The 26,449-nt window shown below is 36.8% G+C and overlaps 1 long non-coding RNA gene across 1 annotated transcript in view; it reads right to left on the bottom strand.

Annotated features, from left to right (window-relative positions):
- Positions 1-1,295: 1,295 nt before the first annotated feature.
- LOC128316313 (uncharacterized) overlaps positions 1,296-26,449 on the bottom strand; it is a 132,196-nt gene continuing 107,042 nt past the window's right edge. Inside the window, exon 3 of the long non-coding RNA XR_008299992.1 lies at positions 1,296-16,671. This is a non-coding gene — a long non-coding RNA (uncharacterized LOC128316313). The remainder of the gene's footprint in view (positions 16,672-26,449) is intronic.

Genomic DNA, 26,449 nt, shown 5'->3' with positions numbered 1-26,449 from the left:
AAATAACTTAATAAAAGCAATTTGATATAGAATAGTGCTCCATATAAGCAGGTGTCCTTGAAACCATTCACTTTAAGAGATCAAATAGATTAGCTTCCTATTGACAGCCTCACACACTATCACAGAAAGTATCTATGAAGGACAACAATCAAATGCCTAGGGCATTCATAAAACCGAGGTTCAGAGTTAGTTGGCATTTCAGAAGGCCTCTCCTCCTCCTTTGCTCAGGCCCTCAAATTAAGAAAAGTCAAGAATTCCAAGCCTGTAGACAAGCAAAAGTATCAAATTCCAATTTCCCCACACAACCAGAAACAGTCACAAAAGTGTGACTAGAAACCGAGTCAAGAATTGAGGCCAAGAGAAAAGAAAAATTAAAACGCCACTCCATACGTAATGCAACCATATACTGCCTCCATTTAAACCACTCTGAGCTCAGTCCATACTTATCTGAGAAATAAGAGAAAGGAAATAATTTTAAAAATATAATGGAGGAAAAAGCCCAAGAACAAAGAGTGAAAAGTGAATGAATTTATGGAATACAAGCATTCACTCATGCTTCTCCTATATTTTCCCCCACTCAAACTACTACATTCTCAAACTACTACATTCCTCAAACTACTACATTCCTAAGGACAGAAACCATTCTTATTTTTATGAACATCCCATCCCCTGTCCAAACCACTATCTTCTCACTCCCACATAGCTTTTAATGAAGTATCATGCAGACATAGTAGATGGTTCACTGGTTCGTAAATGTAACCTGATTGTAAGTTCAATTATCTGGATCCAGTGATTACTCTTGGAAACAAGTATCACTTTTCTATGCTTTGATTTTACATAATTTGGCAGAAGAACAGATTGAAAGAAAAATACAGCTCTTGGAACATACAGAAGCACAATTTACACCTGTATCTACATCCATGCATGAGATTTTTCAAAATCTTTTTCAAAACTTTTTTCATACTTCTATACAAATAACTTTATAATAAAGGTTAAAATTTCATTTGCACATGTATTTATAAAACTGATATAAACTCCACCACCCTTATTAGAGGGTAAACTTTTTTTTTTTAATTTTTTTTCAACGTTTTTTATTTATTTTTGGGACAGAGAGAGACAGAGCATGAACGGGGGAGGGGCAGAGAGAGAGGGAGACACAGAATCGGAAACAGGCTCCAGGCTCTGAGCCATCAGCCCAGAGCCCGACGCGGGGCTCGAACTCACGGACGGCGAGATCGTGACCTGGCTGAAGTCGGACGCTTAACCGACTGCACCACCCAGGCACCCCAAGGGTAAACTTCTTTAAAGCAAAGACTTCTGTTTTACTTCCAGTTCTCAATCAATACTCATCCATGAACAGATATAGATTTTTAGAAACAGTCTGTTAAAGTAGTTCATCTCTGGCTATTGCTAATTTTATATTCCTGTGTTTAGTCTTTTGTTTGTTTGCTTTTATTAATATGAACCATCTGTGCCTCTCATCCTGTGTTTTTAAATAAGCTACCTAATTGTAGGGTTTAAATTTTTTATTTTTTACCCTCAAGCCTGCTGTTGATTATTTTTGTCAAAATTGAATGCGTGCCCTTTAAAAGGTCATTTCTGAGGTTTTAACCTGTTGGTTTGTGTGATTACAGCAAATCTCGCCTCAGAATTTTTGGTGTTATACAAGAACCACCAGTCTACTGCTGTGTGGAATGAATAACTAAGTCAAAAGCCACTATTTCCTCTTGGTTGTGAAGATCAACTTTTCAACATGCACACAGTTTGTGGTTCGCCATTTCACAATTTTCAAGCGGTTAGCCAGTAATATTCCAAAGAAAGTTTACAAAGGCAACCCCTTTTAGGCAACTTTGTGAAAGGTAGTACTGTTACACAGGAAGTATGGTAAGACAATGATAAATTTCACTAATACACTCAATAAATTATGTCTCTAGTCATAATTTTCCTTGGCCTTATAGACTCAACAATGAAATTATCCTTTATTTTTATTTGACAAGGTAATACTATATTATTCTGTGGAAGGAGAATATTTGTTCTTTCTAAAAAGAATTGGACACAATCTAAATTATAAGCATATTACCAAAAAAATGTACCTATGAGAACAGAACAATAAAATTAGATTCTCAGGGGCGCCTGAGCCTGGGTGGCCAATTGATTAAGCATCCAACACTTGATCTTAGCTCAGGTCATGATCTCACAGCTCATGAAATCGAGCCTCATGTCAGGCTACCCGCTGACAGTGAAGAGCCTGCTTGTGATTTTCTCTCTCTCCCTCCCTCTCTCAGCCCCTTCTCACTTGCATGTGCACGCTCGCGCGCTCTCTCTCTCTCTCTCTCTCTCTCTCTCTCTCTCAAAATGAATCAACATTAAAAAATTTTTAATAGATTTCAGGAGAGAAACAAAAATCTTTTAAAGATGAGAAAGCATTTTTTTCGAAGAATGGAGCTTAATTATAACAAATGTGTACTATAAATTTAACTCTAGATTTCTAAGAAGCCAGTGGTAAAGGGCTGTGGCATGAACTATTGTGTTCTCCAAATCCTCCTTAATCATTTAAGAAACACATGCCATCAATTTTTCTTCATAATTGCTAAGTTCACAGGGGTCCCAAAAATGAATATTGTAATCGCCTTCTGGTATTGATAACCATGACCTAAATGGGATCAAATGCTTTAGGCTGGAGAAAGAGTCCAGTAATCCTCAAACTTATTTACTGATCCAGTCAAGTCTCCAATTTTGGAAACTTGTAGTATTATTAATACTAATAATGTTAGAAACAACAAGCAACTAGGATACTAGTCTACATATTTTAAGAACATTAAACATGTAATTATAGATCCTGAAAGACAACCATCTAACAACGACAGGTATTTCAGTCACCACAACTTTTTTAGTATATATTCTACAGAGTGCAACTAAAAAATAATTCAACCATTTGTTTTATTTTTGATGTTCTAAAAATTACAAATATAAAAGTGTTTTGCTTTCTTTAAACTATCTATCCTGGAAGGTTTAAAATATAGACAGTGCTCCAAATATTAATAGAGATATTAATAGAGAATACAGGAATTATCTTTAGAACTAGTTTTCCAAGAACACAGGACTTATGTTTTACTAAATACACAGTATTCCATATTCATCTTTCTCATTTTCATTAAAGAGATATAATGGCAACATCATGAATATGGGAGCCAGACAACTCTGAGTTTGAAACCTACATCTGCTATATATTATCTGAACCAGAGTATATTACTTAACTACTTGGCACTTCTGTTTCACAGTCTGCACAAGGGTAGTGACAGACCTGGAAGACTTTTGTGAGCATAAAATTATGTAAGAAATACCGTTCACAGTTTCTTACACATAGACACTGCTTAAAAAGTCTTATTTGTCTATAAACAACCTCTCCACAATTACATAAAATGCAAAAGCAGAGACACTTCTTTTGAGTTTAATTTGGAAGATTATTTTACTAATATTGCTGGTGATAAAAACAATGCTAGTGGCAAGAGGAAGTTTTATTTTTTGTTGCCAGTATCAATGAAATTATATTTTTTAAAATAATATTCTTGGTTCCTCTCTACTTCACTTTAGCTTCCTCCAATTACACATTATCTCTATCCTTTTGCCACATCACAATTAAAGAGGGGAATATGGAACGAAATGCAAACTCATATGTCTCTTGGTATCAACAAAAGCATGTTTTCCTAAAAGGAAATCTGTCTGCAAGTAAACCAAGTATTTTTGGCAAATTCACATATTTTGAAGCTGTGACATCTGAAGATACCTCAAAAATGAAACTATTACCTTCTTACTCATATTAGTAAGTGACTCCCAACAAACACTCTACATATAACCTTTATCTCCAAAGACATGGTAAGGGTCAAAACTAAAGTGGACGTAAAGTATACCTTTGTATACTTTATTTGATTTCAAATAGTGCTTTTCTACTTTGACACATAAAAAAAAGGCCTCATCAGTGTATCCTGTTTTATTCAGCAAAAATAGACACTTTCCATTCTAAACCTGTCTGATTAAGAGGCACCTGGGTGGCTCAGTCAGTTGGGCATCCGACTTTGGCTCAGATCATGATCTTGCAGTTCTTGAGTTCAAGCCCCACATCTGGCTCTGTGCTGACAGCTTGGAGCCTGGAGCCTGCTTTGGATTCTGTGTCTCCCTCTCTCTCTCTGTTCCTCCCCTGCTTGCACTCTGTCTCCCTCTCTCTCTCTCTCAAAAATAAGTAAAGGTTTAAAAAAAAATTTAAACTGTCTAATTAAAAAAAAAAAAGTTTTGCTATTGGCGTGCTTACAGATAAAAGACCACGCTGTGAGCTACATAAATAATGTTAATAGCATGCAGCATGGTGTCAGTTAGTGGTTCTCACAGATGATTTATTTTATAGAAAAAGAAAGCATTGTACCTTACCAGTAATAATTTCAATTGTGTTTACAGTAATTAAAATATTTGAAACTATAAACTCTTTACATAAACATATAATCACAAAATGAATTAAATATGATCAAAGATATAAAAGCAATAAATTAAAATTAATATTAATTTAACATAATGTCTGATGATGTTTTGCTTTAGTCAAATTACCAGGTCCAACATGTTTACGTTACTGGCTACTATAACACAGTTTCTCTTAAGTTCAGTATAAGTACACATTTCTTTGTGTAATGACTTCTTTCTTCCCACTATTTTATGAGACTTCTATAAGCCACACAAAGAGCATGATTGTTAGGCAACTAGATAAAGAAGTTCAGAGCTCAGGGAAGTGGTTTAGGCTAGAAACGTTAAGCTCACAGTTGAACATAATTTTGTGGTATTTTGTGAGATAATGGGAGGAATGAGGGTAGTTAGTGAAAGGGTCCCATATCCAAAGAATAATGATTGGAATAACAATGAAATAATGATCCAAACCCACCAGGAAAAATACATGCCTCCTCTGGGTCCCACTGTTCCTTTCATTACCTGTTTATGGGTTTACCCGTATCTTCAGGTCAGATTAGTGGGTTTTAAATTACAGGAGGAGGGGACTAGGGTCTACAGAATTGTCTCAGCAGGAGAAAATAAGAAATGGGTGAGAGACACATTAAGGGAAAAGTGTGAGAGACACATTAACTCCCCACCATTGCTTCAAGTGTGCAAGCGTTCATCTGCTTTAAAATATTGGATGAGCAAAGGATGCCGTATGGAAGTGATGAATCATGGGAATCTTGAAGTCAGGACTACACTGTATGTTAGCTAACTTGACAATAAGTTTAAAAAATAATAAATAAATAAATAAATAAATAGATAGATAGATAGATAAATAAATAAATAAATAGATAGATATTAGTGAGCTAAAAAAAAAATTCATGTAAAGAACTGGTTCCACTGCTAGAAAAAAGAATGGATTAATTCTCACTGTACGTCAAGAAATAGAAACAAAGTTGAGTTATCTCATATAACAAGAAGTGTACTGGAAAGATGTACAGCTACAAAAACCCAGACTATCTGGTGCTCAGAAGGATAAAATGCTTGTAACATGGTAGAATCTTTGCACGAGTCTTCTGGCATTACCTTAACTCAGTTATTTGCCAACTACATGCTCCATTAGTGTTATTCATATACCTAGAGACAGATCTATAATCCTTTCTCCTCTTTGTAACCACTGATTACTCACAATTCTGTCTCCTCAGAACTTCAATTTATGATCATCACTCAGGGTTCTAATTCCCTCATGACATCTTTCAGCTTCTGCTCCCCTCTTAACCACTAATTATTTCCCTATTTCCCGATCAGTCGAATCAGGGGGCGGACAGAGTTCCAATATCTGCATAGGTCAAATTCTTCAGCAATGGCTGTAGACAGGTAAGATTGGCCTGGGAATGATCATAGTTTGTTAGGCATCAAGGCTGACAGCTGTAACATAACAATGAGCACAATTTGCTTAACATGAACCTTCACTGAGAATGAAGATAAAAATGTTTATTTTAAATAATTTACCGAAGTACAATTATTCGTGACACAGTACCAGAGAATAGCTGTGTCTATAACTACTAGCAAAATGCATCAATTTCATCCAAATATTACCTGACCTCAGTGATTTTATGTGTGTCATCATGCCCACTATAATTTAAGGAGCAATTTATAAAAATCAATATAGTATGCAGGTAACCTCTTAATGAGTTCTGACGTATTTCCTACCTCAACTGGAAGACACTTAAGAACCTCAGATCATGGTTATATGGGATCATAAGGTCATATTCAAATAACCAGATAAATCTCAGCTGCCAAAAAAATCAAGCGGATGCACAATATGAATTTCACAAAAACACTTCATATTCATTCCTTTTCATAAGAATGGTTGAGGAAAAAAAAAACAAAAATAAATCAACTTTTTAGCCATGGTAAAAATCAATTTTTAACAAACATAAATGCTCTAGTTTAGAACTGCCAGCTAAGGAATCAAGTGTGACAGCTTTTAACTTAGATTTAATAAATGCAAAAACTTTCACCCCTATTGCTTCCAGGAGCTCTAAAAGTTTCCTAATCCTGAATACAGCAAAAAGTATCTCCAGAAGAGGATAATTTTTTTAAATATTCCAACTTCAAAATAAACCAATTTGGTGCAGTGTTCCCTTAAAAATTCTCTCTTATACAAATGGTTATTAAACACCTAGAATGTAAAGTAGAGGGCATCAAAATCTCTACATAAGAAAAATCTCAAGCTGGTGAGAACTCCATATCTGATGAAGACCATCCATGTTATTTTAATGCACTGTGAACAGCAAGCCTCAGTGTTTGGACACATGTTGATTTTATTCTCTTTCCCTAAAGAGTTAGGTCATATTTGTTAGTCATTGAATTCTGTATACACATTCAATAAGAAACTGCTATTCTACTTACTGTATATCTGTTCTATTCACGCAGAAGATTGATATTTAGAATTTGGCATAATTAGTCAAGAGCCTGAAAATAGATACAAACATATCAAAAAGAAAATTCAGAATGCCTTTGGAGTGTGCTTGAGGAACCTGTTGTCTTGAAAAAATATAAGTCATCTTTTGATAAATGATACTATGCTGGTGAGATGCTGTTGCTGCTGTTTTTTCCATCACTGTAGTGAATAACAGCAATATCACTACATCCATTTCATTATACTTTTACAGGTTTAATTATGCAATGAAATTATGAATGAGTCTCATAGTCCCACCTATGAGGACAAGTTATGTAAATATTTTTATGTTTGTGGTTCATTTTTAAAATCTATATTTGGGAACAAATAAATGAAGTACTTCATTGTCTACTGGTTACAGAACACATCGAACTCATTACCCTCAAAATGTTATTCAAATTGGGACTCTGAAAATGTTTAAGAGTTTAGGTGGATTAACGGATCAACTCCCTTACAAGTTATTTAAAGGGTAACATACTTGAATTAGAGAATAATGTTACAAAGACAGTACTATAAACTCTTCCCAAAATGTAACTTGTGTGCTACTGCCATAAATGAAGACTCACAATATCTTACAGTCAAAAGGAATATTACTTACTTAAATTCCCAACTTCCATATTTTACTGATGGAAAAAAAATAGCTTTCAAAAGTTTAAATAATTTCCCAGAGTCAAATAAATGGTGGTGAGCCTGGATAGGAATTTCTGCATATTCATCTGATTAGAATTTAAAATCTAGATGGACTGTGTTGCTAATTCAACAAGCATGTTTCTAAACAAAATGAAAAATAAGAAATCATAGAAAATTTCTATAGAGGAAATAGTGTCTTGGTATCAATTTAAATGACAGTAAAAAAAATGTGTTCTATATTCCTTCTGTCTTTTAAACTTTATATCACAATTACTTTTTAATGTCTTAAATTAAAGCAGATGGGAAGATAAGCAGATTAGGATATATTCAGATAATGTGATCTTATTATCACAATCCAGGAGTGGCCTTAAGAGATCATTAGTTGTGATACCTATGCAGTACAAAGAAACAGAGGTAAATATTAACCACAATAACATAAGATGAAACAAGAAATCATTATATTTAGCAGAAATTTACTACTTTTTATGCCAGAATTGCACACTGGAAGCTTATAGGTAAACTCTGGCATTCAACTTTTGATTTGGTCCACTCGTGTTTTATTTTTTATAAATTGAATTCATTATAAATCTTTAAAAATTGGGACGTTTCAAAGAAAAATCCAGATTTTCAGATTCTCTCAACAATTAAAAAAAATGACAATGCCAGGATTGCATTTTCTTTTTTTTTTTAGTGTTTATTTATTTATTTAGACATAGAAAGAGAGAAGATAAGAGGGGAAAGGGCAGAGAGAGAGAAGGAGAGAGACCAAGCAGTCTCCACCCTCATAGCAGAGCCCAATGTGGGGCTCTATCCCACGATTGTGAGATCATTACCTGAACCAAAATCAAGAGTCGGCGCTTAACTGACTGAACCACCCAGGTGCCCCCCAGGATTGCAATTTCAAATAAGAAGCAATTCATAGGAGCTGAGTAGCTGCCCTTTAGGCAGATTATACCCTCTTCAGGTACCCTATAGTCTTCACCACTCCCTACCGTTCACTCAAATAGATTAACCGCCTAAACCCTATATTCTTATCAGGTTGTAACATGATTTGGTCATCAATATCTAATAATTTCGCATACCACATCTATTTGTTCAACTCTCTAGAGACATGTACTGTGGTTAAAAATATCCATTAGTGTATTTTCAGCAGCAAATAAAATAAATACCCAACTAGAATTCATTAAACAATATAGGCATTTACTATCCTGCAAAGAAGTTCTGAACTCGGTTCTTATGTTGGCTAGTTCATCAGTTCAATGACATCTCAAGCAACAACAATCTCTCGGCATCCTGCTTTGCCATCCTGGGCATATCATCTCATTTTCTCTGGCTACCTTCTCTCGTCCCACACTGATGGGTATTGGTCTTGGTATCCCACCAGCCAATAAAGTCCGAAGTGAAAAAAGAGAGGGTCTCCTCTTTTGTATCTCTTTATTACTGAGGATACATTTTCTAAAATATCCCCAGAATTCCTCTAACATCTCAGTTTTACCTCCTATAGCTGAAAGGAGGCCACATGGCTACTACATTAAGGTTCTCCAGAGAAACAGAACGATTAGGATGAGTGTATACATAAGTAGAAAGATTTATTTAAGGAATTGGTTCATATGATTATGGAGGCTGGCAATTCCAAAATCTGTGGAGTGGGGCAGCAAGCCAGGAATATAGGAAGAACTCATGTTTCAGTTCAAGTCCAAAGGCTATCTGCTGGCAGAATTCCCTCCTGCTGGGGTGAGGTAAGTCTTTTGTTGGAGTCAAGGCTTCAGTTGATTGGGTAAGGCCCACCCACATTAGGGAGGTCAATCTGCTTTCCTCAGAGCCCATAGATTGAAATATTAATCTCATCCAAAAACACACTTACAAATACGCAGAATAATGTTTGACCACATGTCTGCGTACTTAGCCCAGCCAAGGTGACAGAGAAAATGAACCATCACACTATACAAAACTTCAACAATTAAGGAAGTAAAGATAGAGATGGAGGAATGGCTACTAGAGACTGAAGGTGATTTATTCTGAAAGACACATCAGTTGGTCCTGTTTAATTAAACCTGAAGCTTCAGAGAGAATAATCAAGGAAAAAGAAAATGCTGCCCTCTTAAATAAAGTTCAGAGTAATCAAAATTGCCACTGAAATGAGCCTCCTGATGAGGTGATTTGGGCTACATGCCCAAAAGGCAAGCCAAAACAACTCTTAGAATCTCCTTTTATTTTATGGAGGTTGATTCATTGTCCATTTCACAAATGTATTCTTACACAATGAAAATTAAATGACTTAGCATATTTCATCTTTTGAAAGCACCACCAAGAAACTTAGACTCAGCTTTATATCCAATCACACACCCTCTAACAGCTGTCTTCCCTACTATGATACTTTAAGAGGGAGGATAGCACACTAGTTAAAACACACATTCTGAAACCAAATTGTTTGGAATCAGATTCCAGTTTAAACTTAACAAATGTGTGACCTTAAGAAAATTCTTTATCCTCTCTGAGTTTCAAGTTTTTCATTTTAAAATGGTTTTTATTAATGTAAAATGAATTAACATGTATGCACTTAGAACAGAGCCTGACACCTAATAAATGGGTGTCCTATTATTTTATCACCTTTACAAAAGTCTTTGTAATACTTTTATTATGAAAGTTGTTCTATGTTTATTTTTCAAAGTGGCATCAAAATATTTTACAGAGGAAGAGAAAGCAGCAAGTAGTCTCTCTAGATATCTCTCTAAGATAGATTTTTAAAATGTTTTATTTTTAAGTAATCTCTACACCCAATGTGGGGCTCAAACACAATCCCGAGATCAAGAGTAGCATGCTCTACCAACTGAGCCACCCAGGTGCCCCTGGACATTCATTTTTTTAGGGATGTAGAAAAAAACTGTCTCAAGATGGAAAAGGAGAAAGGATGGAATCGGAAGTTATGTCTTTAGAGAGAAAAGGGAACCAATTTCTAAGAGGAAGAAGTATGCAGGCAATGTGATGGGGGAGAAGGAAAAAAAATCCTTGGGTCCCAAAGATAAATTAAACATAAAGATAGTTTTAGGACCCAAACAGCAAAGGAACTGAATATTTCTCCTCATATTTATGCATAAGTTATATATTGCTGCACAAACAAGACACACTACCTCACAATTTCAGTGGGTCAGGAGCTCAAGAATGACTTAGTTGGGTTTTGTGTTTCAGAGTCATATAAGGTTTCAATATAGGTGTCAGCAAAGACTGTAGTCTCATCTGAGGCTCAAATGGGAAATTATCCACTCATGTGATTACTGGCAGCATTCAGTTCCTTTTGCTGCCAGAATCAGGGCTTTTGTTCCTTGCTGGCTGTTTGCTGGAGATTACCTTCCCTGTGCCATTGGGTTTTTCCATATGGTGGCTCATAATATGCCATCTTGCTTCTTTACAGGCAGCAAGGGAGAATTTGAAAATCGTAGCAAGATGGGTGGTAAAACCTTATGTAATATAATCACTCACATGTATTCATGCATGTCCTGTTACCTTTGCCATACTCTACTAGTTAGAAGTCATGGATCTTCCCCAAACTCAAAGGGAAGGGTTTACATAGGATTTTAATACCAGAAGACAAAAATCTTGGGAGCCACCATAGAGTCTGCCTGCCTCATATTACTAACACTTTTTCTTCTTTTAACAATTTTAATTATGTTAAGGCTTACATTGCTCTTTCTCTTTGGCCACCAGGAAACCCAAAGCCAAAATTTTGACTCAGCTTTAGAAACTATATAAGGTCTAATAGTCTGTGTATCTGTAATATAAATACCAGCTTATAATGACCTTCCCTGTAGGTAGATGTCAGCTGTTGCCAATGATTTATACATCTCTTCTCCATTTATTTTTAATAAATATGTTCCCATAATTCCTAAAATTCCTCTGGAGAATAAGACATTGAATCAATAATTGTACCATAAGGGCATTATTAAAAAGAATAGCTCAGCTTTGAAAAGTCATGAAGTCACAATGCCACATCAGCTTTTCTGGTCTTCTCCATTGGTACTGCAGAAATCCCACAGGTGAAAACACATTCCATCCCTCACCTTGATGTCACTACCAATGCCACTAATTATAGTATAAGTCATTCAATTCAGTTACTATACCTATTATGACCTTCACTTAATCAACAGTAATGTCCCTTTCCATTTCATTTTGTACGAGTTCTCTTCTAAAACCTATACTGAGACAAAAAAAAAAAAAAATGCAAGCAATATAATCACATCAGGGATTAAAATTAAGGAAAGAAGTATTCAGTTTACAATATGCATTCTGTAAATATGGGCACAATACAATGTAGTAGGGAGAAAATGACATGTTTTAGCAAAGCACTACTTTGAACTGACTTCTATGATACATGAAACATTTTAGAAGACTTTTCCTTAATTTTGACCAATATTAGTATATAATTTTTAAAAGAATTTTTGTGTTTACTTTATCAAGCATAGTTTAATCTCATGTTCTCCGTATTTTCTGTTCCAATCATAGGACTAAAACAACTAAGAATAATTAATATCTTTGAAGTCACCTATAATTTTTATGTCAGCTCTTTCAAGAAGTTTTTGTTTCCCGGTGAATAATAATTTCAGGCTGTGAGAAAATGAGAAACATTTTAAAGTATGCTTTTGGCTTGTATTTTTCTCACCTTTTTTTAAAAATAAATGCACTAACTCTTTTCTGGTGTTAACTTTACTCACTCCTACAAATTAAATGATAGTTGATGTTCAGGGCAAGCTGTGGCTGTGTTGCTGATGGTGACTGCAATCTTCTCAGAGGATACTGCATTAATCCGTTATATGGGTTATTGCAATTCACTTTGCACAGATGCAGCTTTTCAAAAAAAAATTAAATTCTCTTCCTTTTGGCAAACCACAATTTCTTCATAGTCAACAACCCAGTTCCTATCACTATACCTTCCCAGTGTGACATAAGCACCCTGGGTGCTTTGTAACAGGGTAAGGCTGGCCCAATACTCAGCACTATGCACAGAATGTTCTTTAGAGCATCCCTGTGATTTCAAGAGGTAATAGTTATGTGCATGCTAAATCTAGAAGTCTTTTAAAGAGAAAAAAGGACACCGCAAAACTGCCTCAGAGGGCTGGGGTGGTGTGGAGGGAAGGAGGGGTGGTCCACTATAAAGCCAGACATGTCCGCTTTGGAAAGTTAATCTCACTGCCTGCACTTCACATGGGACTATTTGTCAGCAGATTGCTTTCTGTTCATTATAACTCTCATATTCAGGAAGAAGGAGAATTGGCCAAACCAGTAATATAAATGCATTGTATGCTCTACCCTCCCTCTTTATGATTAATTCTACCAGTGGTACAAATTTGCATGAATGAATGTCAGTGTGTTTTCTGCCCTGAACATTTCCTGCTGGCTTCAGTTCAGCCCTGCTGACATTTATTACAAATAATAGCTAAATATTCCTGATTTAATAGCTGCAGTGGCCCCACATCTGAAGGTGATGTCTGTAATAAAAGCAGACAAGACGAGCTTATAACAAATACTAATCAGATTGTGTTTGCACACATAATGGATAAGCCTCACAGATATACCCACAAAATGTAATGGTTGTTTTTTAAATGCAGCTGCCAGAAGTCACAGTTCAAGAACATATTGGTCGCTTTATTTCTTTTTCATTTCCCTTCTTCCTCCATCTCCTTAAAGTACCAAAGGCCTCTGTGCACAATCAAGATTGAATATTATCCCCTTTTTTATCTGGAAAAATGGGACACTAAACACAGAAGACTGGCTGTGGTCTTTTATTCATCTTTTGTTGCTCCTTCTAAACAAAAGGCATTGTCCCCTGATAAATTCCATTTTCTGTCTCTTATTCAAAGGTAGTTTACACACTAGCTACAGTGATTCTCACACAATGCAGGGACTGGCAAAGATACAAATAACTTTCAAAGTTCTTTCAACCTGTTGACCCAGGTGTCCCTTCTGAAAGATATAAACTAGCCCTTCCACACCTCTCACAATTGATAAAGGAGACTATAAAACCCGAGATTACAAAAAGAAGACACACAGTGCCTACTAAAGGCAGGTTTAAAAAGCTTTTGGGAATAAAAGGTGCTTTTCTCTTTATCCTACCCAAACTTCACAAGCCTCCATATGAAAATTGAAGGAGGTCAAGTTAGCATTGTCTTTCCCTTGACATTTAAACACTTTGGAATTTGACTCACTTGGCATTAATTGTGAATAATTTTCTGAAAATACACCTTTTTCTATTTTTGCAGTTTTCTTTCTAGAGTAGACTGTGCAGAAAACTATAATGAGCAGGGACTACAGCCACCAGAGTTTTTTTTTTTTTTTTAATATTACAATGAGATATATTACCTGACTGGCAAATATTCCCTTTAGTGCATAAACTGACTATATCACACTTGGGAGCAAAAGTCTCAATCACAAATGGTTGCAAGAACTTACTGTAAGCTAAGAGTGGATATTTTTGTTGAAGGCCCAATATCACACCCTATTCTAGAGAGCGACCTTAGGATGTCCCCAAGTAATAGCTTCTAACTCCCGCCCTCCTCTGATTCCTCCAGCAGGTCCAATGTTCAGTAAGGCAGTGAATATGGGTCTTGGGTCCACTGGTACTTCTCAAGCACCTCAGTTCTACCACTATGCCCCTAGTGTCCCACAATGGTTCCATGTGAATCAATAATCTGGAAAGTAGATCCGACAAAATTGTTTATTATCTTGATATTCAGAAAATGAGTACAAATTGACCACCTCATCATACTGAGTGGCATAGTCTCCCAATGGAATTTGTTGTTTCACTGTGATCTTCAAAAGAACTAGAAAATTAGGCAAAAAGTCTCCACATTGGTCAAGAATAGAGACTGTCCTCATTTTACACATGAGGACACTGAAGCCCAGGGAGTTTAAGTGACTTGCCAAAAGTCACACAGTGAATTAAGGCAAAATTTGTACTGTAGTCTTTGTCTTACAATGTTTTTTCCACTACACTATTCTCCATTTACCCCTAGCTCACCTGTTTTCTTCCGATACATGAGAACCACTTTACTCAAGTCATCGTCCTGAGCTGCAAAGTTTGATAAATGGGTTTGCTGGATTCTCAATCTATTAAATCCATTTGGCCAAACATACGACCCATGTATTATTCTGTCTATCCAGGTCTTCCATTATTCCAAATGTGGCTACCCCATCACTTGATGGTGCCATTCATTTATAATATATCATTTTTCCCTCTGGATGAGAAATCTTGTTTAGACTGACAAGGAAAGACTTCATATACATTTCTTCATTGCTAAGCGTGACCCTTCCATGGCCAGCCTTTCATAGCCAGGTATTCAGGCACAAAGTTGCTGTACTTTGTGTCTTTTCTCCCTACAGCATTATTTTTCTCCCTTTTTTGTCACAAACAATTATGTTCCTTCCAGAGGTCCAGTTCACATGCTTAGCACATTGTGTTCAGATCCCTCTGTCTCCCACCGTTTGCCTTCACATATGTTCAGCTTACCTAAATGTCCATTATGGTTCTGGGTCCATCTTCTATAAATCTCTTTTAGCATCTGTGTCTTGTTATGCCCTGGTCTGGGAATACCATTTCTCTATCCCATTTTGGTTCTATTCTTAACACTGCCTCCTCTCTGAGCTTTTTCCTGAACATCAGGCAGTGATTTCTTCCTACTCTGAGTACCTGATGACATTTTTGTCACTTCCAGCACTTATATACTGGCTTACCTGTATTACAGTTAATGTGCACTAGGTGCCCTAGACCATGTCTTTTATAATTTATCCTTATACCACATAGCAACAGGACAGGGCCTTATTCTTCACTGGAAAAAATTATATATAGATAAATAGATAAATATTTAGTATCCATAAGCCATAGCCATATATTTTAATCCTTAGCAAAAAAAAAAAAAAGCCTGCCATCATAAAAACGATACATCTTTGCAACTCTATGTCAAAACTAAAATGAAGCATATGCTACTTCAATGTTCTAAGAGCTATTTGAAAACTGAAGAGAAAGCAAAATGAATTTTATAATCTAGCATAGTGTATCTAGCAGAGGCTGTATGCCTGAGACCAGAAGGTTAAATGAGGGAAGCAGGAATCATAGGCAGGCAATCAATCTAAGGACTGACCCACCTTGGAGGGAGGGTGGGGGAGCTCATAGTCTGAGTCTCAAAGCCCAAGAACTAGGAGCTGATGTCCAATATCCAAGGGCAGGAGAAGATGGATGTCTCAGCTCAAAGAGAGAAAGTGAATCCACTTTTCCTCTGCCTTTTTGTTCTATTTAGGCCCTCAATGGATTAGATAATAAATACCCACCCACACTAGGGAGAGCAAACTGCTTTACTCAGTGTACTGATTCAAATGCTAATCTCTTCCACGAACACCCTCACAGACACCCTCAGAAATAATATTTTACCAGCTATCTGGGCAATCTTTAGCCCAGTCAAGATGACACATAAAATTAACCACTACAGAAGGCAAGTATTCAAATGTTTCAAAGTCTAGCATCTATAACCACGGTCAGAATTCTAGAAAAATTCTAAAGAACTGAGACTATTCCAGCAAAGGTATAAAAAAAATTCCACTGAGGCAATTCCTGAAGTCTAGATAAAGGCAACTATAACCTAGAACCAGACATTAAATTTTGATAGGCAAATGGTAAAGAAAGAGGAAAGAGCACCGCCACTGAACAAAAAGAAAAATGTGTCAACAAGGGCTCAGAAGCAAGTCGTGTTGGAGTCTGGCTCTACTCTCAGAGAGTATTTTTCTTCGTTGCTACAATGCAGGAAGTCTGGTGGTCTAGAAGAACCTCTGTAGAGTCAGTCATGCTTGAATTTAGCCAACAAAAACACTACTAATTTGCATCTAAAAAATGAACACAAGTTTTTAAGAGGCAACCCACCTTACTATGAGACAATTACCCAAAGCCATGTTCTCAAACTGTAATGTGCACATAAATTACCTGAGGATCTCATTAAATTGTAGATTCTGATTCAGTAGGTCAGAGATGAGTCTGGAATTCTGCATTTTTCACCAGCATCCATGGTTCATACTGAGTCACACTTTGAGTAAGGAAGACATACACAGTAGCTAAACTGGAGCCCAAAATATACAAAGGACATATTTTAAAATCACAACCTAATGCTTCAATAGTGTATATACATAACTTATACATAGACTGTATACTTCGTTATACTATCTGTAATAACATGTTATACTATTTCAGACCTCTGAATATATGTTATTATATTCCCTTGCCAACATTTAACAAAAATTTGAAGCACTTGTTTTCCATATTTATCTCTTGCCTCTGTCTGCTTATATTCTTTTTAATAGGTTCCAAATGAGAAATGTTCACTTCACAGATTTTAATTACCTGAAATCCTTTTTTCCTTATTGATTACCAAGAGCAAAGTAGCTTTTTGCGTTAACCTTTCAAAATGTCCAATTTAATTTATGAATACAATATTTTTTCAACTCAGTGTGTATAGATGATGCATACTGTTTCATACTGCTGTTATAAAAAGACTGTTTTAATTACCCCACAGAAATGTGCCTGGTATGGAGAATTGTGAGAGCTCATGAACAGAACTGCCCAACAATTTATTGGAAGAGCACCCAGCATCCACAGAGCAATGGTATTCGTGGTAGATAAAGCATGCACTCAACTGCAGGGGAAATTTGATTTGACATCACATTAGGATTAAATCAGTTATGAAATATTCCATAATGGCTGCCTTTATTTTGTATTTTTGAAAACAAAAGCCTGATTTTCTGGATTCCTGCTAACGGACTAAACATTGACATAAAGCCTAGAGACATCACAGTAGGAAGAAGGGGGCTGCTAGTGATGAGGTCATCCCGAGGCATTTGAATCCGGGGCTCCCATTATTCCAAATGTGGTAGCTATTCTGGGAAGCTTCAAGGTCACAGAACCAACACTGCTTGATTGCATTCACTTCTCTGATGCCTTCAGCAAGTGTTGCTCTTTTTTACATTTTCTGGGCTTTGAAATTCACATAGCAACTTTATCCCCCCTCAACCCAATCAGAAGGCTTTCATGCAAGCCATTCTGCAAAACACAAAATCAGGGGGAAAAGAAGCTAAATCAAACTCAAATAAAAAGCAGTGATAGAAGGCTTCAACAAAGTCCACACAGGGAATCAAACCTGCTTTTAAACAAAAATATTGACATAGCAATTTAAAATAAATACCAGTTTCATATGCTGAACATTTTATTATTGGCTCACAGGACTGCAAATGTAAGGAACACATTCTTCTCTGAAACATTGCCAAAGGCAAACCTCTTAAAAACCAAACATTGTGACATGTTCTTAAGCAGCTTGCCATCATGTCGATTGTTGCATTTGGTATAACATAACGCCTGCATGTTCATTAAGCCCACATTTTGCAATTAAGGTACATATGTTTTGCTTCTCCAAATGTCTGAAAGCCAGGTGGAACGAGTCAATCGCTCTGGTGACATTGAGCATTTCTACAACAATGCTGAATTCTAGCTCAGTATTTTGCATAGTCTGCCGATTATACAGAAAACAGAATTGCCGATATGTCCTTTTGTGTAAAGCTGTAAATGCTCAGAAGATCTTAGCAAATACTGGCTATGTTGCTGCTAAGGTACACGAAGCAGATGTCTACAATTACCCTGTTAAAAAGTTTCATTGTAAAAGACCCTTCAGATAAAGCACTGCTGCTGGTGATTGTACATTAATTGGCTTCATTCCTCTCTGAAAGTCTAGCAGAGCGTGGTCCTCTGATTTGATGCCACCCAACGCATACTGTATGCTGAAAATATTGAGAGTCCTGGTTCTTTCTTTGCCTTTTAATCTTTAAGTAACGTGCCTATAAAGTAAGTGTAGTGATTCTTTCCTGACACTCAATATTTCTTCAAAGTTTTAAAAAGCAAAATAAAAATGGATTTCATTACAATTGGGACCGATAATACCTAAGGATAAGAGGCAAACGCAGAGAAAAGACGCTGACCTGAAGTTAAAATGGTTAAGTTTCATTCAGTTCATTGGAACCTTGAAATTGTGAGCACTTGGGCAACTGAAAAGTTAGGTGTCAAGTAGCAAACAAAATATGGCTTTCACAAATAAATCCCACCAAGGCTAGAGTTGTGTGACCTCCCCAATTTACCTCTCTAGGTAGAGCACCTTATAACTCTCATCTAGATGTCAGGAAGAGCTAATTAGCTGAAAGCTACATCTGGGGTGAAAGGGCAATGGGAAGGCACAACAAGGATTGCTTCGAAAATTGCTCTCACTGTGTGTCTACTGGAGAGGGGTTCGGGAAGATTGCTTAAAGTGCAAAAGCCCTTTCTGATATTTCTGACAGTTAAAGTGCCTTAAATTGGAATGCACTCCTATATAACAGAATAAGGAAGAAAATCATTGCTGGAGAGTGTTGATGGTTATGGGAAGGTTAGGCTTTGCTGTAAAAGCCCATGCAACTTGGTGAGTTTTTTTTTTTTTTAACAACTTTGAAAATATCAGATAAACATGACCTATGACGTTTTTCAGGTTTAACCACTCACTACTAGCTCTTACCCAGTCTCCCACATTTAACCATCCCCAGCTCAGCACGATCTTCCACTGTTTCTCTTTTAATAGTTTCAGTAAAAGATTTAGGGTCACCCGGCAATTTCTGATTTACTCTAGACAGAAGAAAGGGCAGGAATAGAGACGGAGAGCTGTGAACATTCCTAAGGAACTTAGGAATTACCTCCCAGAACAGCAGCATCAAAAGAGCACTGGAATAGGAGCCTGAAGATCCTTCAGTCACAAACAGTGTGCATCCTGAACAAAATATTTAATCTTTCTTTGATTTAATTTCCGCATATGTAAAAGGCAGAGGCTTGTCAACATCCATTTTTGACATTCCCTGTAATGACTACAAGATTCCCACTTCTGCATTTCCTTCAGTGTTCTTAAATACCAGCATTCTCTTCCTCCCTCTGTACTGGCTTATCATTGACAAAAGATTTCGGGTTTAATTACCTGCATTTCCCTAAGGTACACTTTACTCAGAAATTTTCATCTATGAGCATATCGATAATACTCCGTGAAAAATCAATTTTGGAGTTTCAATAAATCTAAAACATAAACAGTGACAAGAAAGGGGTATTTGCAACTGTTGAAAGAATCTCAGATACAAGATGGAGTCCCCATTAACATGAAATCTTCAACGATGGTCAAAATCTGGGAACACTTTGAAAGAGCTGAGGAGAATATCCAAGTGATTCAACTATGACTCCAGAGAATTCATAGCAGAACCACATGAGTGAGGTCCTAATTCATGCTAAGACCTCTTAACCTGTATCTCAAATAAACATCATAAGAGAATATGCAGAGATTAAAATAAACCAAATACTGAGAGCCTACTGGGTAGAAAGCACTGTCAAAGATGCTGAAACAGAGATGAACATGGTGGGGACCTGTCCAGCAGGAGATGACAGCTTTGTGAAAAAAGAACAACAACACGGGGCGCCTGGGTGGCTCAGTTAAGCGTCCAACTTCACCTCAGGTTATGATCTCACGGTTTATGGGTTTGCACCCCACACGGGGCTCTGTGATGACAGTTCTGAGCCTGGAGTCTGCTTCAGATTCTATGTTCCCCCCCTCTTTCTGCCACTAGCACGTGCGCTCTCTCTCTCTCTCAAAAATAAATATTTTGTAAAGAATACAACAACAAAACACCCTCAAGCCCTTGAGCTACTTGCAGACCATAGACACCTTGAGGCAATTAGTTGGAAATTACAGTGATGTGAGCAAAATAAACTCAGTTGATCAAATCAGCTTACTAAAAGGACTAAATCGGTTAGTCTAAGTGGAAAACCATAAACGCAGTCCAGACTAAAATCAAACAATTTGGCCAGGGTGTGAAAGCAAACCACTGTTCGGTTAATTTAAGACATTTCACTTTGAACCAGATGTTTGGCTGACACTAAGCTTCATCTAGAAAGTGGGCTCTGGCTTGTTTCATTGTATTTATTCTAAAATAATTAGAGCAAGATGAGATAATGGAAAAACAAAAGAAAAACAAATGATCAAGATGAATATAGAAATCACATCAAACATAAAGAAAAAGAAAGAAGAGGAAAAGAAAATGAGAAAATTGAATTAGATGATTTCTAAACATCCTTTTTCAGCTCCTTTATTTATTTTCAGAGAGAGAGAGAGAGAGAGAGAGAGAGAGGGAGAGAGAGAGAGAGAGAGAGACAGAGACAGAGCGTGCAAGGGGCGAGGAACAGAGAAAGAGGGAGACAGAGAATCCCAAGCAGGCTCCACACTGTCAGTGCAAAGTCCCACATGAGGCTCGAACCTATGAACCATGAGATCATGACCTGAGCCAAAATCAAAGTTGGACACTTAGGCCACTGAGGCGCCCCTGTCTTTTTCAGTAAAAAAAAAAAAAAAAAAAATCCCTTCATTATATATCAAGTTTAGAAATTAAAGAAAAGGGGCACCTGGGTGGCTCAGTCAGTTAAGCATCTGACTTTGGCTCAGGTCATGATCTCAGGGTTTGTGACTTCGAGCCCCGCATCAGGCTCTGTGCTGACAGCTTGGAACCTGGCCTGTTTCTGATTCTGTGTCCTTCCCTCTCTGCCCCTCCCCCACTTGTGCTCTGTCTCTCTATATCAAAAATAAATAAATGTAAAAATGAAAAAAAAAAAAGAAATTAAAGAAAATAAGTACAGGCCACTCAAACATCACAGATAATTCCAGGATTATACATAGAATAATGTATTTCAGACTACATTTATTGAAAGTCCTATTTAAATTATTTCTATTCAAAAATTGTAAGAACTTAAGTGCCAAATTCAGTGCCAGTTTTGAAGAATGAATTAAAACACACTTAATAGTTACATTAAGAACACACACTTATAAACTGCTACTTCTTTCTTGTGATCATTTACATTTGCTAGCGCCAAAAACATTCAAAACATAATGGTATTTTTCATCCAGTTATTCCGGTACTTTATTTGAAAAAGAGATTAAATTATATCACACCCATATGCTTGACCCAAAATTTCCAATTTCTTTTACATGGCATGTTGGGGGTGGAGGGCAGAGAAGAATTGCTCTAAGAAATACAAACTGAAGAAGGCCCCATGTTGAAAATTGAAATCTCTATAAATATCTCTAGTTTTCCTTATATCTCATCCTTATATTTCTTTTAACATAGACAGCATCACTGATTTCTAGAAGTTTCTATAGTAGTTTGAAAAGATTGTAGCTGAAATGCTTCATTTCCTGGATGGTAAAACAGTACTTCCTGTAGGTTTTTATGAACCTACAAGTGGGAAAAACCAGTGGGAAAAACTGCAAAATTATTTTGAAATTAAATGGCAATCTATAAAAAAATTATATTCATTATGCTAACTTGAGTTTTCCATGGCAAAATAATACTATTTCAATATGCTGCTTATATAGACTTATCATGTCGCACTTAGCACACAATGTAAAAATATTATGACTAATATATAAATCCCTAGGAGAAATGGTTATGAAACATATTCAGATTCTCCAAAAACATACACTAAAAATAGTATTTTAATATCTTACATATAAAATCTTATCATCGCCTTCATTGCAAAGACTGCACATAACATACTAGGCATTCCTCATCACTGAATTTTAGAACTGAATATATCTCATACACTGTATAGTGCAGGATAGCAAAGATACAGTGCATACTTTCTGCCATTCATCTTTTCTAAACCCAGGGCAGACAGCACCAATCAATTTCAACTTTCTTTTTCGCAGAGCCTAGGTGTGGTCTCCAAAGCTTATCCACACAGCGCTCCAGGCTGCCTTTACCAATAGATCACAGTTGGAACAGCAGATGAAATATATTTGCTAACTCTACTCCAGTCCAGCATCCTCAATGTACAAAAAACAAAAAACAAAACAAACAAAAAAACAAACAACAACAAAAAAAACAACTAAAGTAATGAGAACATAAGTAATTCCCCATTCTGCTATTCCATTAGTTTTGCAGTAGAGCTAAGATTAAAACAGATTTTGAGCTTTTATAGCTATATCTTGTTGCCTTAGAGAATTTTTTAATAGTAAGAGACAGGAGGTTTGAAATTAGAATATTTTTAATTTAAAAATCCCATTGCCTTATTTTCATCGCATTGCAGCTGCTGATTTTCATATACATAATGTGTTGTTATTTTTTCTGCTGCCTCTCTTTGTAAGCCAGAAACACTTCTTAAGAAAAGAACGTTAGCCCCTCATCTTTTTGAAAAATATGTATTATTGAAGAAGTTACAGTTTGTGACAAATAGACTTGAAGAATTCATGGGGCCAGTCAGTCCTAGAAATTGTTTCTTCCACCTAGCACATCTCACGTTACCCACCCCCACATGAGGATATCCTAATGGGTTACCCTGATGCCTAACAAAGTCTATCACCCATCTTAATGCTGCATGAATCACTTCATCACCACTCAGACAGAGCTAGAATTCCTTTCCCAAGAGTTTGGTTTGGTGCTAACCAGCTGACATGTGGACTCTGGCCTCCATTCTCTTCTCACAACATGTCCTTCTCCCGCCTTCTCATACTGCTACACAAACATGATACAACTCCAGCCCTTACAATTTTAATCAAAATAAGAAGTATGTTTGTTCCTGTTACCATCCAGTCATCCATCCATTCAGTAAATATTTACTTAGTACCTATTAGGTGACAGGTGTTGTTCTAGGTGCTAGGAGTCAGTAGACAATAAATTAAAGATGCTGGCTCAGTAAGTTTACATTCTTATTTAAACTTTAGCAAGTAAATATACAGTATGTCAGATATTGCTTAAGGCAGAGGAGTAAAAGGAAGATCAGAGACTATAGGAAGTGACTGGGGAGACTCACTCTTCTATGGAGGCTGGCCAGGGAAGAATTACTAAAAATCCAGTATGATCAGGGGCCTTGAGAAAGTTGAATAAATAAATAAAACCAAGCTGTTTATATGTGGGTAAAGAAGTCCTTGGCACAGAGATAGTATTTAAAGCCACAAGAATGAAAACAACAATGAGCAATTGCACTCCAAATTTTAAAGGACGGAAGAAGAGACTAAGAAGGTTATCTCTAGTGATGTAGGAAACCAGGATAAAGGGGCATCCTAGAAATCAGTTACAGTATTTTAGGAGTGAGGAAGTGTTTAACTGATTAAAATGATACTGAGAGGCTGAGTAAGACAAGGTGATAAGTGACCATCCCATTTAGCCACATAAAAGATGTGGCTTTATGTACTCAGAAGTGCTTTATGAGAGTGGTTTCAAGGTCATCATCATGGGCCAAAAAGTATACAGTATGTATACAACAGCCTTTTCTTGTAGTTTTACGCAAAAGAAGAATCAATAAATGGAGAGAAGGGAATTTGGGGGGTTCATTATTATTGTTATTTTTTTTAAAGATAGGAGAAAGCTTATATGTTTATTCATTGGAATACTCTGGTAAAAAGCCAGAAATGATAAGGAAAAGATTTGTTAGAACAACACCCTTGACTAGGCCAGAGAGGATAGGGTCTTAAGAGTAAGTTGTAGGGGTGGCGGGGAGAAAGAGGGGGCTGCAACAACTAGATACATTTCATCCATAGTGCAAGATGAAAGGTGGAGTTTCTGTGTACAGATGTAGGGTGTTGAATGATGTGATGATAGGACAATAAAGAATTTCTCTCCTGATTACTTCTGTGAAATGAGAAATAAAGTTATAGTTTAATAAAATGAGAAGGAAAGAAGTGTTGAAGGTTGAGGAGAAAAAAAAGATTCTCTCTCCCCTCTATTAACCTGAACCAATCATCCTCTTGCCCACATTAACAGAAAAGCATAGAGAACTATCTATTCTTTGCTAATTATCCACTCCACTGCTCTCTCACATAATCAAGAGTTGACTATAAGTTCCAGAAAGACTGACATAGGGTTGGCTTATTACTTTCACCTTGAAGGTGGTTTCAAAAATCACTCAGCTCACAAACATATTATATACTCTCTATCCCTCCCCAACCCCAACCACTTCCTAATTATAACCACATCATTTTAGCACTTTCTCTGACTTTACTCAGGACATACACAACCTTCTAAAACAGAGTTCCTCACACATGCATCTGCTTGGGAATCAAGAGGAGAGGAAACCTATTCACTGTCCTTTAGCCCTTCCAACTCATTTTCATTAAACTTCATCTTTATCACTTTAGTCCCTTAATCCCTACGTATTTTAAGTTGTGGTCTGAGAACTGTGCCCTAGAACTTCAAAGACTGGAAATCTACTAGAAAATGTAAGTAGTATTGTAACATAAAACCTACAGTAATAAAATGAGTAACTGGCATGTCCATGGTATCTTACTGAGACATAAACGCAAAGTGCTTCACATCCATGACTGTTCCCAACGCGTAAGCGAAGCATGTTTCTGTTTATCTGGGGGAGCAGACTCAAAGCAAAAGGACTGAGGGAGCCGACCTGGGATGTCTCTGGAACCTCTAAATTTTTTTTAATGTTTATTTATTTTTGAGGGAGAAAGAGGCAGAGTGCAAGGGGAGGGGCAGAAGGAGAGGGAGTCACAGAATCTGAAGCAGGCTCCAGGCTCTGAGCTGTCAGCACAGAGCCCAATGTGGGGCTCGAACCCAGAAACTGTGAGATCATGACCTGAGCCCAAGTCAGACACTTAACAGAATGAGCCACCCAGGCGCCCCTGTTTCTGGAACCTCTAAACTCATCTTTTCCAACAGATAAAATATTTGACCTAGATGTTAGGGGAAGCCTTTTTGGACCAGTGCATTCCAAGAGTAGAAATCTATTGGAGTAGAAAGTCACATTGCTTAAGGTAAGATAGTCACCTCCCAGAGAAGAATAAGAAAAAATAATTCTGCTGACTTCGACTGCAGACTGAAAGCTAGGACTGGAAGATCTTAGAGACTCAGAGGGTTCTCTTTCCCTAACCTCTCCTAGGAAGAGCCTTACATATCTGTGATTTATTTGGCATTCATTACTGTGAATAACTCAGCCTGATTGCCTAAAACCTAGTTGACAATTATTCAAGGCGTAAGAGAGAGTATTCAGAGGATGGCAGAGGGGAGAGCAAAGGGCATTCTAGGCCAGAGTTGGCAGGGGTTGTGATCTCTGGTGGCAGGATTTGAGGGACTATAGAAAGAGATGCAAAGAGTAAAAGGAAATACAAGTAAAAGGAAACAGAAATGGGATAAGAGGAGCCACAAGTAAACAAAAGGAATGTGATATTGCAATAACATGGAAAAAATTAGCTTAGATCTGCCCCTTTTAGACATTAAAAGACAAAATCAATGTCCAATTAATTCCGTAACTAAAAGGAAAACTATTTTTTTCAGTATCTCTGTAGGCATCATATTTGAACCTTAAAATAATATGTTAAATCATCCAAAAAATATTAACCAAGTAAACTTAAAGAAAATGTAAAATTTCTAACATCAGAAAACAGCATACAATAAAAATGCAAATAACTTTCTTTCATATCCTTCTCTCCTTCTTTTCTTTTCCTGCAAAATTCAGTCCAAAAATAACTGACGGGGCCCATCAATGTAGGTGCAGATGGTCCGCTGAACCAGTGAGAAGCTGCAGCATTCTGCTTCCTCTAGGAAGCAGGAAGAGAGCGAGAACAGATGAGCAGCCTAGCATAGTTGTCTGAGCTCAAGCAGGAGAATGTCATGTCCATGTGAGGGAGAAATCTGGCACATGATGTTAAAGGCCGAATAAAGCTAGGAAGACATCCAGAGGGATGGAAGAGGAAAGTGGTAAGCTAGGAGATTGGTTGCAGACAGATTGATGAAATAAGCAAGTAAGTAGAGGACAAAGGGAGTGAGTCAGGTTACTCAGGGTGGAAA

The sequence above is a fragment of the Acinonyx jubatus genome, chromosome A1 (assembly GCF_027475565.1).
Source record: "Acinonyx jubatus isolate Ajub_Pintada_27869175 chromosome A1, VMU_Ajub_asm_v1.0, whole genome shotgun sequence".
NCBI lineage: Eukaryota > Metazoa > Chordata > Mammalia > Carnivora > Felidae > Acinonyx > Acinonyx jubatus.
Note: the sequence above shows the minus strand (reverse complement) of the source record. Positions and strands in the feature narration are given on the sequence as shown.